The sequence below is a fragment of the Odocoileus virginianus genome, chromosome 16, assembly GCF_023699985.2.
Source record: "Odocoileus virginianus isolate 20LAN1187 ecotype Illinois chromosome 16, Ovbor_1.2, whole genome shotgun sequence".
In the NCBI taxonomy this organism is placed as follows: Eukaryota; Metazoa; Chordata; class Mammalia; order Artiodactyla; family Cervidae; genus Odocoileus; species Odocoileus virginianus.
This window is the reverse complement of record NC_069689.1, coordinates 40413813-40429181: the sequence shown is the minus strand read 5'-3', so window position 1 is coordinate 40429181 and position 15369 is coordinate 40413813.

The following is a 15369-nucleotide window of genomic DNA, read 5'->3' as shown; positions in this document are numbered from 1 at the left end:
TATATGTATTCAAGCTTTCTGCTTGGGGCCATTTTCAAACTTTAGTGAGAAGGGTAAAGCACAAACAGAAAGTTGAATTGTAAGCAGCTAAGGAGAATAATATCTGCAGAGCAAAATATGGTGGGGCAGGGAGCTTCACAGACAGAAAACTCTACATGTCTGTCTGAGGGACCTCCTGAATTTTTGGCCAAACATTAAGCAGATCTTTGATAGAATGAGACCTCCTTGAGGTCTCTCAGAGAACAACTGCTGGGGCTTGTGAGCTGAATGGAGACTTTAAAGTTCCAGCATCCAGAGCAGTAGGTCTGCTATACATTTCAAGCATTCCACTGAGAACCCAAAAAGGTTACTGAAGTGTAGTAGTTACTACGGTACGGTGTTCCTCTAGCTTCGTGGTACTCAACCGGGGGCAGTTTTGTCTCCTCAGGGACACTTAGCAATATTTGGAGTTATTTTTGGTTGTCACAACTGTGAGGATGCTACTTGTATCTAGCTGAGTAGAGAGTAGGAAGCTGGGACAAGCCCCCTCAGTAAAGAGTCGAGTCCAGAATTCAGTCACGCCACTGTTGAGAAGCCCTGCTCTAGCTCTGCTTCTCTAGACCTGGCCTATCTTTATAAAGCTCAGAACCAGACCCCAATGGATGATGTTTAGCTGCTACCAAATTGACTGCTTTTAAGAACAAAATTCAACACTCTTTAAAGGAAATCAGCATAATTCAGACTCACACAAGAATATACACAATATTCAGCATACAATAACAAAATACTAAATACACAAAGGAGCAGAAAAATATAATCCAAAACTGGAGTGGAAGGGTCAAAATAAATAGATTCAGGGATGATAGATATTGAATTTAGCAAATAAAGACTTTCAAAATGCTATTTAAATATTATAATTCCAGGAGAGAAGAGACATTGAGACCACAGTCTGTGCAGGGGGAATGAGGAATTGCCTTCGCAGAAATTCAAAGCAGAAACATCACATTTGAATTAGAAGAAAGGTACTCACTTATTTGAAATCTAACTTAATCAAGAGGTGGGGAGAAAAGGAGATCCTGAGGGCATACATCCCTCCTAGAGCACTGGAAGACACAGGAAGAGCTGGAGAATCAATAGCAACCAGTCAATGATTGATATCGCTCTTTTCTGTTCTTCAGGGAAAATGATTAACATGGATTAAAAACCTGAAGAAGGTTCTTTCCATTCAGCTGCATCAAAATCTTAATCTTGGACCTAAACCAAGGGAAACAGAATATTAACAGACCACCTTGCTGTTCCTGAGAACAAGTTAGGTAATTTACATAGAAGCTTGCCATGAAATTGGGTGGATAGATAACTTCTATCAAATTTGATAGTAGCCACATCTCAGCATGCAAAATAAAATTCCTTGTAAACAGACTCCTGGCATGAGTTGTTTATGAGTGCTCCCTTCATTTCTCTTTTTAGAATGTTTAAGCACTTTGAAAACAGTGATCACATGCATTTATAGTGACTGACATTTCAGTTCAGTAAATTATAAGCTAAGATGCAAGAAACACAATATTCTTGTCTTTAAAACTATCATTTGGCATTTTTTTGTCATCCTACCTTTCATTTTCTGAACAGGTCTAGCTTGAGAGTTCTGAATAAATAGGTCTTTTTTAAACTCATCTCCTATCCTCTGAGACTGTTACAGAGTGTCCCTTTCTGCCAGACCCTGTGACTCACCAGTGCTCACTAATGGCAGAAGACAAGATGAAGACAGTACAGGGCCTAATCCAAGTCTGCAAGCTTCTTTGTTCTGCAGAGGGATGGAGCTCAGCCGTGTGTGTGTGTGTGTGTGTGTGTGTGCACACACACACACATACATGCATAAACATGCACACTCGTGTGTGCAGAGACTTATACGCATGCATGCACAAGCATACACACCCACATGTGCGTATGTTCACACATGTACATGAACACACACATGCTCACACACACAAGGATTAGCAATATCACAAGAGAATTGGAGGGGATGGAGGTTATGTTTTTACTGATTTATTTGAATGATATTGCTAACTTCAGTGCAAGAACCTAATGGATGTGTTGCAGGAAGGGGGACCCTTTCCAGGGCCCAGAAGCTCTTGTCTAACACCCAGAAGTGAATTCTCCGAGGAGACGCACATGCTGACAGAGCAAGAGATTTTATTGGGAAAGGGCTCCCAGGTGGAGAGCAGGAGGGTAAGAGAACCCAGGAGAACAGCTCTGCCACGAGGCTTGCAGTCTCAGGTTTTATGGTGACGGGATTAGTTTCTGGGTTGTTTTTAGGCAATCATTCTGACCCAGAGTCCTGCCTGGTGGTGCACGCCTTGTTCAGCCAAGGTGGACGCCAGCGAGAAGGATTCTGGGAGGTGGTTGGACATGTGGTGTCTCGTTTTGACCTTTCCCAAACTCTTCCAGCTGGTGGTGGCTTATTAGTTCCCAGTTCCTTACCAGAATCTCCTGTCATAAAACAGCTCATGCAAAGGACTACTGTGGTGCCTGGCCAGGGTGGGTGGTTTCAGTCAGTGGGCTTCCCCTAACATATGGAGGGGTCTAAAATATTTTGATCATTTGCTATGTGCCAGATATTGTGCTAGGCAATCTGTATACTGTAATTAATTTCAAGGTTCACATCAAATCAAGGAAGTGGATGTTAATATTCCCATTTTACAGAAGAATAAACTGAGATACAAAAACTTATAAAATAATGACGACATCATAAAAGTGAACTTAAGATGGAAGTAAGAATTTCCTTGAAGTAAAGGAGCTATTAAGAGGGGTAGGATCTAATCCTACTTATCTCTGTTCAGATATGTTTTGACTAAAGTGATGCAGTTAGTAAATAAACTCTAAAAGTCCCATTTAACTCTGTGATTCTTATGTTATCTCTGATATTGAAATATCAGCCAGTTAGTGTTGCCAGATAAAAGACAAGACACCCAGTTAAATTTGAAGTATTTGGGACATTGAGAGGGTAACAGGCAGGAAGGCCAGGGGCCTCCAAATGGAAGGAAAAAGCTGCAAGTGTCAGAGATTTTTTTTATCTCTCCCTTAAGCAGCAGAAGGAAGCAAACTGCAAGAGTCAGATTTTTTTCTCTTAAAATTCTCTGTTGCCATGATGACACCTGATTCCTCCTGAACTTAACTTTTCTCAAACCTTGAACTAACAATATGTTTTTCTTATGGAAATGTTTTTCTTAAGCTATGTTAATGAAACTATGTATTTGCTTTGGAATTTGCCTTTCTTCAAAATGGTTCCACCTAAGACTAACTTTTTTTCTTTTCTCAAACCTTGGGCTGATAATAGCTCAACAAACCAGTGTTCATATCAATTGTTTTATGGCTGGGGCATGACACACCTGGTACCATCCTATCTCAAAAACACGTATTGTGGGAGAGGGGTCTGGTGAGACTCCCTCAGCCTCGAGGTGTCTCTCTTATCTGATTAATAGCTTTCTAACAGGCATAAAAAAGCTCGCTAAAGACTAGCAGGGGGACACTGTCTGTCCCCTTCTGATGTCTAGGTCAGAGGCTTCCTCTGGCCCTTTTCACTAAACTGCTATACTAAAGCTCTTGAGTGATCAAGCCTGGCCCCTGGTCCCGAAGCTAACTCTTCTTTGGAGATCACAAATCCAACACTGTTCACCATAAGCTATCAACATCCTAAAACATTATTTGTCATTTACCTGAAACTCAAATGTAACGCAGTGTCCAGCATTTTCATTCCTAACTCTGGCAGGCAGCTGTATAGTCCATGAACCAAACAGCAAGAAAGTGCTCAACAGGAGCCCAGGTTTGTCCACACTGGCCTGGATCCTCCTCATCCCGAAGAATGACCTGAATTGGCTGCAATGGGCTCAGCCACATCTTCCTCCAGGATGGACTATGGAGAGACCCTCAGGACGGTGACCAAGGATCTCAGGGCTCAGGGCCCGTGCAGCCACAGTGGCTGTGGCTTTCACGCCACCAGGGCTCAGCTCCTGTCACAGGGCAGGCTGACCCCGCCGGGTGTGCGGTTGCTCTGCACGGATCTGGCCACATGCCTGCCTCGCCACACCCGCTGGAGCTCTAGTGGCAGCGAGTGCTCCACCGCAGACCCCATGTCCTCAACCTTTTCCTCTTTTGTTTTCTTACCAGTGAAGATTTGTCACTGAAACCACAGGGTCAGACTCGGGGACTTTGTATACATCCTCTTGAATATTCTCATTTAGTGAAACTGAAAGTCACTCAGTCGTGTCTGACTCTTTGTGACCCCATGGACTATTAAGTCCATGGAATTCTCCAGGCCAGAAAACTGGAGTAAGTAGCCTTTCCCTTCTGCAGGTGATCTTCCCAACCCAGGGATTGAACCCAGATCTCCCACATTGCAGGCAGATTCTTTAACAGCTGAGCCATATGGGAAACCCAAGAATACTGTAGTGGGTAGCCTATTCCTTCTCCATCAGGTCTTCCCAACCCAGGTCAAACCGGGGTCTTCTGCACTGCAGGCAGCTCCTTTTCCAAAATGAGGAGCTATGAGGGAAGCCCATTCTCATTTAAATCAACCACATTGTTGGTTGCTGTGAGGGAGATGGCTATCCTCAGCATTTACAGTTGAGGAAACCAAGGCTGTGTCATCAGTATATTTCCTGCTTTCCAGGACTCCAGTGGAAGACACAGTAGACATGACCCCATGCCCTGGAAGTGTGTTATCTAGACAGACCAAATGCAACTGAAATAAAGCACTTTGACCCATGAGCCCTTTTGACAAACAGAAATAGCCATGCTCTCCTTTGGTTTATCTGGGACACCTAAATGAAGAGCATAAATGAAAGCAATGGTATTAATAGTTGAAATTTGATTTTTCAAACATCATATTGTCCTCTTCATATTTCCCCTCTGTTCTGTTGAAAATCTCAGAAATAACACTTTCCCTTATTTACAACAAGTATAAACAACCACAAAGTGGACCCTTGACATTTGCCCTGGTGAATCGTGACTTTAAGGAATATGTAACAACAAAGACCCTAAAATTGGCATTCTTTCTTTGGTTTCTCCATATGTCTTCACCAACAGTACCTTAAAATTTGTAACTGTCATTGGATATATAGCCTGGACTTGAAATCTGACAGCCTTCTTCACCTTGCAAGGCTGTGAACTTGATGAGAAGGATGATGTGAGTCAGGGCCAGTGTAGGTGGAAAACCCAGTCAACTGAAATTAAGAAGTACACAATGTGTTTAAGTTTTATTTAAGGAACTTACTGAGGACTGTGGGATTCCCAGGTGGCGCAGTGGTAAAGAATCTGCCTGCCAGTGCAGGAAATGTTGAAAGAGTCATGGGTGTGATCCCTGGGTCAAGAAGATCCCCTGGAGTAGGAAGTGGCAACCCACTGCAGTATTCTTGCCTGGAAAATTCCAGGGACAGAGGAGCCTGGTGAGCTGCAGTTCACAGGGCTGTAAAGACACGACTGGGCAGCTGAGAACAGCTCAGCACACACTGAGGACTGTAGCATGGGAGACAGCCACCCAGCAGCTCCCAGGACTGCTCGGAAGAAACAGAGGAGGAGCCAGTATTTACACACGTTCTTTTGGCTGGGATGTACCTGGCTGGATGTAGTCAAGCATACGTCTTGGCAAAAGATTAATCACAAAGAACACACATCACAAAGAACACACATTAATCACAAAGAACACACATTAATCACAAAGAACAGACACCCCAGATTAACAATTTTAGTGCTTTTCTGTGTGTGGGAAGATGCAGGAATCTGGGGTCACTAAAATTCTTCTTTAGATATACATCTTAATCATGCAGGGGCTCCTTTATCCAAAAACACAGCATACTTCATCCTGTTTCTGGTCCTGAACTCCTTTCAGGGACAGCTCCTGCAATGGCTAATGACGTGATCCCTGTAGAACTGAATGGCAAGGAACAGCCCCTGGAAGAAACCCAAGGAGAAGGGCCAGGAAGTATTTAAAGGTCTTGTCTTGCTCAAGATACAAAGCTTACAGATCTAATTACTTCTCTTCTTCAAATAATAGCTTTACTGAGACATAATTCATGTATCATAAAGTTCACCCTTTTAAAGCATATAATTCAACAGGTTTTTATTATATTTACAGACATGTGTAATCATCATCACTAATTCCAGAACATTTATCACTGTGAAAAGGAACACCACACACATTTGTAAACACGCTCTATACCCACTTCTCTCCAGCCCCTCACAATCTCCAATCTGCTTTCTGTTACTGTGGATCTGCCTATTTGGAACATTTAATATAAACTGAACCATACATTATGTGGTCCATTCCATCTGATTATTTTAGTCAATGTTCATGGTTTCTGGTTAATGTTTGAAGTTCAGCATACTGTAGTGTGTGTCAGTATTTCATTCGTCTTTAGAGTAAATGATACTCCGTCACATGGAGAAACCACATTTTGTTTATTCTTCCATCACTTGATGGACACTTCAGTCATCCCCACTTTTGGTCTTCTAGGAATAGCGTTTCCTTGAATATTTGTACATGAGTTTTTGTGTGGACAGATTATTCAAATCTCTTAGTACAACACCTAGGAGTGAAATTGCTGGGTCATGTGGTAACTCTTCATTCATCATTTTGAGAAACTGGGGAAATGTTTTCTAAAGCAGCTAGACATTCCTTCTGCAACTGTGAGAGCTCTCATTACTTCTTAATGGTGATAGAAAAATATGTTTAAACATGTTTTTCAAAAGGTTAATGGCAATGCTAGATAAACTAGAAATAGGATTAATAAATTCCAAATCATAATTTATAGTGAACCAAAAAGAATCTAACAATTTGGAGATATTTTTAAAAGAAAATATATAAATTACTAAGTTTATTTGGAATAGATTAAACATATGAATGAATTTGTAACCTTAGAAACTATTGGAAAGGAAGCCAAAGACATGTCTCACAAAATGTCTCTAGGTCCAAACAGTTCAGGAGAAAATTCTTTCACAGTCCCAAGCATCAGTGAGCTATGTCATAGTGGCCATGAGTGCAGGGCATCAGACAGCCCCCAATCCAGAGGAGGACTGCATTCCCACCTCCTTGGGGTGCTGTGTGGTCATGCAGCAGGCTTTAAACCCCAAAGTGTAAGCAGAAGCAAGGTGTGTCTTTTCTGGACAGACACCTTAAGGACTGAGGTAGAATTTGCAGTGGCCTCTTGCCATGGAAACCATCCACCCTCCAGACAGCACATACTTGTCAGCCTGCAGATCAAAGTGACAATGATGTGAAGGAGAGTCCCAACCAAAAGCAGGCATATGGAGTGAGGGAGAAACACGTGTCTGCTTTTATCAGCCATGATATCTTGAAGCTGTGACCGTGGCATAACTTAACCTATTATGCCAACACAAAAAATTAGTACCAGGATTGATGTATCATGAAAGACTTACAATATGTGACTCTGTCCTTCAGTGCTAGGCAGCATGCTTATGAGAAAACTATTACTGGAAGCCAGAAGTATCACAGTCTGTACAATGCAGTGGCAAAATAGCTGGTAAAACCACTGCCTACAATAATCTAGAAGCTGGATCATAAGACAAGTATAACCCAGGGGGAAGAGGTTGGAAAACAGAACACTAGTAGTCTACACCACTTATTATAGGTTTTATTTAGAATGTTTTCATGGAAAAAAAAAAATATGAGCTCAGGGAAAAATTGGCTCACTTGCAAGCAGGATTAAAAGAAAATAGAATATAAAAAGTAATGGATCTGCAAAGTTTAAAGAGGCAACTTCTCAACTCCAAATGGTAGAAGATAAAACTAAAGTGACCTCTGAGTGGGCTCTGCCCTTTGGTTCAGGAAGATTTCAAAGATGAGGCAATTTCCAAGCTCTGTTTTGAGATATAATTGGTGACCTATCCAGTTATAAAAAAATGGTCAAGGATTTCAAACAGAAGGGATCCATCCTTGCACAAGAGAAAATTCTTTTTTTTTTTTTTTGGAGGCTAATTACTTTACAACATTGCAGTGGTTTTTGTCACACATTGAAATGAATTAGCCATGGATTTACATGTATTCCCCATCCCGGTCCCCCCTCCCACCTCCCTCTCCACCCCATCCCTCTGGGTCTTCCCAGTGCACCAGGCCTGAGCACTTGTCTCATGCATCCAACCTGGGCTGGTGATCTGTTTCACCCTAGATATACATGTTTCGATGCTGTTCTCTTGAAACATCCCGCCCTCGCCTTCTCCCACAGAGTCCACAAGTCTGTTCTATACATCTGAGTCTCTTTTTTCTTTTTTTGCATATAAGGTTATCGTTACCATCTTTCTAAATTCCATATATATGTGTTAGTATACTGTAATGGTCTTTATCTTTCTGGCTTACTTCGCTCTGTATAATGGGTTCCAGTTTCACCCATCTCATTAGAACTGATTCAAATGAATTCTTTTTGATGGCTGAGTAATATTCCATGGTGTATATGTACCACAGCTTCCTCATCCATTCGTCTGCTGATGGGCATCTAGGTTGCTTCCATGACCTGGCTATTATAAACAGTGCTGCGATGAACATTGGGGTGCACGTGTCTCTGAGAAAATTCTTGTGAAGCAACTTGAAGTGTTTGGGAGAAATACAAGTAGTCAGTGTTGCATCACAGTAGTTTCCAAACTCTCCCAAGGCAAGAATAACTTTCTTCAAGCTCAGGATCTCAATGGAAGAAAGATGACTTGCTCCCCGCTCTATGGATCACATTTAGAAAATCACCTTGCTGAACCATCAGTGGTGAGGGTCCATGTCACCACTCAATAACAAACCAAAAGACAACATAATCAGATCTGCTTTCTAGAAAAATTATTCTAGTAGAGGAGTGACAGAAGAGTTGCAAGGGAGTAAACTGGCCAAATCAGACTCTTTCAATCATCAAAGCATAAGAGAAAAAGGCCCTAAAATCTATTATTGCTCTGCAATAGCACGCAGGGGATTTATTTTAGAGATATTTGAGAGAAGGGGTCAAAAGGATCAGACAACTGACTAGTGGTAGGTTGGTAGAAAGATATGGAGAGGATGGGGTCAAGAGTAATTTCCAGACCTCATCATGATACAAGATGTTAATAACCAAGGTGAGGAATACAGGGCAAGCAAGGATGGCAATTAGGAGAGAAGGTAACTGGGTTTACTGGGGAAGATGTTGAGTGAGAAATATCCATGATAGCCAGTTTTGTGTCCAGTAGAAACTGAATGCATAACAGAGAATTTGGGAACTCTAGGCAGATGCTAAATCTTGGATGTTGCCTAGACACCAAGAGAAAATACTTATCACCACCATACCACCCACTGCCTTGAGGAAGGCAACAGGCCCCACCACCAAGAACACAGCCCCACTCCATTCTCCCTGCCCACAGTGGGGGCACAATGCGTCTTTATCCACAGAGGAGAGACGTTTAATTCAAGTAGCAGAGAAGTGTCTGCTGACATCTGGGAAGGAGATGTCTACTCCTCCCTCTATTCCTGTCCCAGCTCTCCCTTTAGAGATGAAGCAAAACAGTAGTAAGTGTATTTCACAAAGTCGAAGATGTGTTTGCAGCTTCTGTTAGCCAGGGCTCTTGAGAATGGTTAGACACTGACCATGTGGAAATAGGGCAGGGCAGAGTATTGACTGATTTTTAGATCATCACACATCTACTGCACAGCACTCCTCTGAGCCAAGAGTTGTTCAGTCACTCTGTCATGTCTGACTCTTCACAACCCCATGGACTGTGTCCCGCCAGACTTCCATGTCCTTCACCATCTCCTGGAGCTTGCTCAAACTTATGTCTACTGAGTTGGTGGTGCTTTCCAACCATCGTGTCCTCTGTCATCAACAGGGTGGTGTAACCTGTTGGATGGTGCCAACCTGGTGGCTCAGATGGTAAAGAATCTGCCTGCAATGTGGGAGACCCAGCTTTGATCCCTGGGTTGGGAAGATCTCCTAGAAGAAGGGAATGGCTACCCACTTCAATATTCTTGCCTGGAGAATCCCATGAACAGAAGAGTCTGTGGAGCTACTGTCTGTGGGGTCACAAAGAGCTGGACACAACCAGGAAACTAACCCGCACACACAATGCCATTCGGCTACCAGATATGACAAAAGGAAGCTACACTTGGAATTGGAACAGATCCAAGTGAGAGTCCCTCATTGCATCTACAGAAATGTAGTGACATGCTCACTAGGTCAGAGTCCCTGAGAAACCGGCTCTGAGAGCCACGAACAGCACAATTGTGGGGATGACTTTCAGGAATCTCTTCCTAAAAGGGAGGGGTGGGATGGGGCACAGGGGTGATTGAACTGTAACACCTCAGTGGACGGAAGCTGGGCTAGCCCTGCCGAGCTTGAGGCAAGAGAGCCAGGACATTGCACCTTCTATAAACGAGTCACAGGATGCAGGTGGCCTGGGGAGCAGGTACAGTCTGGATACGTCAGTTCCCCAGTGGACAGCTTCCTAAGCAAATGGCCATGGGTCCCTTGGAGGAAGGATCAGGAGTGTCCTTAATACACACCCTTGCATGGTGTCATAGGGCCGTTCCTTGTGGGAACCTAGCATTTCTTCTAGCCAGTGGAGGTGAGTTTTAAGAGTCTAGAGCCACTAGTAAAAATATGTAGCTGAGATAAGTTTTCCACTGCGTACTTCACCTCAGAGAACAGATATACCATTTTTAAAGACCTTACAATGTTTGTCCAGAGCAATATCAAAATAGAGAATTAAGAGTGATCAACTTATGTTCAGTACAAGAACTCTGTTCATATGCTCTAAGCCACGAAAATTAAGTCTTTGTATTACATGCACATTCTCACAAAAGTATATATGTGTATGTGCATACATCGTCTGAACAATCTGCTGTCTGTGTGGAAAATATACCTGTCTCCAAGGAAGCATCTGATTGCTCACCTGCAAATCTAAGTTAGCCATCACATTTGCCTTTGGAAAGGGTGAGTGTGAACTCAGTTGCTAAGTCGTGTTTGGTTCTTTGCAACCCCATGGACTGTAGCCCACCAGGCACCTCCATCCATGGCATTGTCCAGGCAAGACTACTAGAGTGGGTTCATATTTCCACCTCCAGGGAATCTTCCTGACCCAGGGATCAAACTTGCCTCTCTTGTGTCTCCTGCATTGGCAGGAGAATTCATTACCACTGCACCACCTGAGAAGCCCTTTAGAAAGCCCTTCATTTCAAATTCAGTGAAATCTTCTTCCCCTCTTTTCATTACATATCATGAAAAAGGAATATGCTACTGAATATTGAATCTACAAAGTTGCGAACATGGGGAAGTGAAGAGGGGGCAGCAATTGGTATGAGTTTAAAAGAGGCACGAAACTACATGGGAGGAGCAAGCATGCACACATGTGTGCATGTGTGTGCATGTGTGTGAATTTTTCCTGATTCTTCTCAGGGGTTCTTTCTGGTTCAGTTCTAGCCTTATTACAGGGCACAGATTCATTTCCTTCTCATTTCCCTTTCCCCTCCATCATGATTCTAGACCTCAGTCTCTATTTGAATGAACTTAACGAATGTGCACAGTGGACCCCTCAGCAGACATCCTCTGTTCTGGGGCAGACACCCATCACTTACTCCAGTGTTATCCATGAGAGTTACAACAACCATGCAGGGAAAAGTGAAAATCACAGGTGAGATATATATATAATGTGCACACACATGTTCTCAGTCATTCACTAGAGTCATTCATTGACTCTTTGCAACTCCATGGACTGTAGCCCATCAGGCTCCTCTGTCCATGGGATTTCCCAGGCAAGAATACTGAAATGGGTTTCTATTTCCTTCTCCAGGGGATCTTCCTGACCCAGGGGTTAAAGCTGCATCTCCTATATCGGCAGGCAGATTCTTTACCACTGAGCCACCAGGAAGCTCCATATATATAACGTAAGTATGCCCTATGCAATATTTGAGGCATACTTGTACTAAAAGTTGTTTTTTATCAACACAAATTCAAATGTGCTGGGTATCCTGTATTTTAATTTGCTAATTCTATCTTTCTCACTTCTCTTTCACTTCTTCCCATCCATCTTGTTTGCTGTAGAAATTCACATTACCATCCTTCCTTGCCAAAGACTACATACTAGAATCGTTGAAAATACTGAGGATAACAGACAAGTAAGCAGATCTGGTACTCCAAATCACACTACGGAAAAAGTGGAACCAAACTGGCTTCTTATCTTAAGAAACAGTCAGAATTTGCCCCAAAGTTTAAACATTCTTGGCAGAACTTTCCTATTCAATAACTATCACACATCAGCATGTAATACCAGTATTTGAAATCAGCTTTCATGCTATTATATTATGAAAAGAATTATCTTGAGTCTATCACCTTAACCTTTATATCATTCACAGGTTCTACTAAATTATCGCCCAACTTAAGGGCTGAGAAAAACTTGATGACTGTTCTGGAGTCTTCCAGTCAGCTGGTCAGTTCTGACTAGCTCAGACTCGGCCCAATGTGGCTGTTTGTTTAGGGAGAAACAAGCTCTGGGAGCAGGAAGGCTGTGAGCCCAGTAGGGCTAATGGAGGCTCTAGTCTCCTGCCACCTGTCAGACCAGCCTAGACTCTGCAGGGCCCCAAGGGAGATGCACACAAGGCCCCTTGAAATCTAGAGTCAAAATGGACATATTTTTACTTCCCCTGCATTCTACCAGCCAATATACATTAAAAAATTCCCAGAGACAGGAAACGGACTCCATTCCTTGGTGGTAGGAGCTGCAAAAAGCATGGAAACTGGAGAGGATAGAAAATCAGGTGCATTGTTCTAATCAATCTCTCTGTCCTTAAATACTGTCAACCACAAATTGGTGCCTGCCAAGGATATCTGCCATCTGCCTCTGCAGAGATTAAATCCTGTGCTGCTACAGCTGTTGACCTTTGACATGCTCTGCAGGGAGTTCAGTGTGGAGAATGAGGCACTCTGTTCTCCAGGGAATCTGGTGGGACAGGTCTTTAGATAGTTAGATATTTTAGACATTTTCAGGAAAACTGGTAGAACAGGTCTTTAGAGAGTTAGATATAATTTAGGAACTGGTTTCATGATCCCAAGCCTTGCATATCCTTATGTCTAGAAAAGCACTCAACCCCTTCATGGTGACATCAGCTCCTTGTAGCTACCAGAAAATCTTTTGTAAGATAAGTGCTTGATCACATCGAACTCTCCCTTCACCAAAATTATATATATTGACCTTCCCCCACTACCTCTCTGAAGCAGTTTCTCAGGGTTATCTGTGGCACTGTCTCCCAGGCTGTGGGCCTCATATCACCCCAAGTAGAACTTAACTCACAGCTCTCACATTGTGCATCTTTTTTTTAGTCAACGATACATTACTGAAATTTTGGAGAAGTAAAACTTTCTCAATGAAAAAAGCCTGGGATAGATTTAGGAAAGGAACAAAGATTTCCAGAAGCAGCTAGTCACACCCAGTCTTCTAAGCTTCTTTGGACACAGCAGGGATTGTGCCCAGCAGAGTACAAATCCCAACTTCTACCGCCCATGGATACTTCAGCACAGTAACGAAGCAAAGGTAGCTTTCAGACGGACACCTCCAGGTCTTACCTGTGTAAGGACTTTCCCCTGGTCAAGTCAAAGCTGTCAGGGCGGTTGTCCACTGCATAGCTCTTGAAGCACAGCTATTGAAATAAACAGAGATCATAATTGATTTGGCTGCACTGGGCAAGCTTGCTTTAGTTGTGGGGCTACTCTTCACTGTAATGCATGGGCTTCTCATTGCAGTTCCTTCTTTGTTTTGGAGGACAGTCTCCATGGCTATGGCACATGGGTTTAGTTGCTCTGAGGCATGTGAAATATTCCCAGGTCGGGAATCAAACCCATGTCCCCTTCATTGGCAGGCAAATTGTTTTCCACTGCGCCATCAGGAAAGCCCAAACACAGAGATAAATCCTTTAGGTCTCAGGGGCAGGCATGGGTGTTATCTTCACGTCTTTGGAATCACTTACATCATCATCCTTTGGCTTACAAGGTGTGTCTTTTCTTGGTTCAGAAAAATCCAGTAAAATCAGCAGATTAGGATGTAAAATAAACACTACAAATTTCACTTAGTTGCCTTAACAACATTGCTTTAAAAACATTAACACCGGGCTTGATTTAAAATTTTGATGATTGTAAACATCAGATATTGTGGACTAAATGCTCCAGTTTTTTTCAAATGCAGAAGCTCGCTTTGTAGTTGACAAATCAGCCATGAAGGTCACAGGTCCTAATGTAGGCCTGTGATTGTGGCTAGTCTCGGGCTCCCACTCACCTGAGTCCAGCGGCCCCTGAACTGGTCCATCCCTACATCCCTACTTCTCGAGCCCCCTGATGGCACACAGGGGTGTGCAGGCAGTGTCAAGATTCTCCATTCCTCTACTTATGCTCCGGAGGGAGGTGACAGATAGGGCCCAGGCTGAGCAGTTGGACTTTGTTCCCTGTAAACAGATACTCCCAGACAAAATATAATAGCAGAAGGGAGCTGAGTCTTGCCCAGGCCAACAGTAGAGGGACCACATATTCATCATGCTCAAAGTCAAGGAGACCTTGCCAACTACTTATGAGCTGAAAGGCTTCTCAGGGGCCAAAAGGGGAGGGAGCGCCACCCCAGACTAGGTGATGTCAACCTACCCAGAGGCCTCTTCACTAGAGTCCAACTTGGCTAAGTGATGCGCAGATCCATTAGGACCCCAGGACAAACCAAATAGACTCAGAATCAGGCCAAGCAAGATGAATGGCCAAAGGAAACCCAGAAGAGATGCCTCACATAAGTGATTCAAACTACCACGAGCATATGATTCTCTGAGCCCAACTTGGGAATCTATTCACAAGTACTCTTTTTCCTGCTAATAAGCAGTTTGTACTTCACTACTTTACCTCTATTTATGGAAATTCATTTCTACAAAGCTGATGGGCCAGGGCTTTGTCACTGGCTACTGTCCCTGGTAGTCTAGTGGCTAGGATTTAGCACTCTCTGACTTCAGTCTCTGGCCAGGAAGCAAAATCCTGCTTAAAGTCATTGCAAGCCAAGGTCACCTGAGTTCATCACCACAAGGAGGTCGTAGGGGAGCAGAATTTGTTACCCCAAAGTGTGTCTGCTGACGATTAATTATTTTAAACTGATTATTTTTTCTAACAAATACTGAGCATGGAAACCAAATAGGAATTATCTTTTTGTAAGAAACATGTACATTTGTAAGGACAATCCCGTTCCTTAAGGGTGTGTACCTCCCAGTACCTGGAAGAGGTGTGCATGTGTTAGTCACTCAGTCGTGTCTGACTCTTTGCTACCCCATGAACTGTAGTCCACCAGGCTCCTCTGTCCATGGGATTCTCCAGGCAAGAATACTGGAGTGGGTTGCCATGCCCTCCTCCAGGGGAT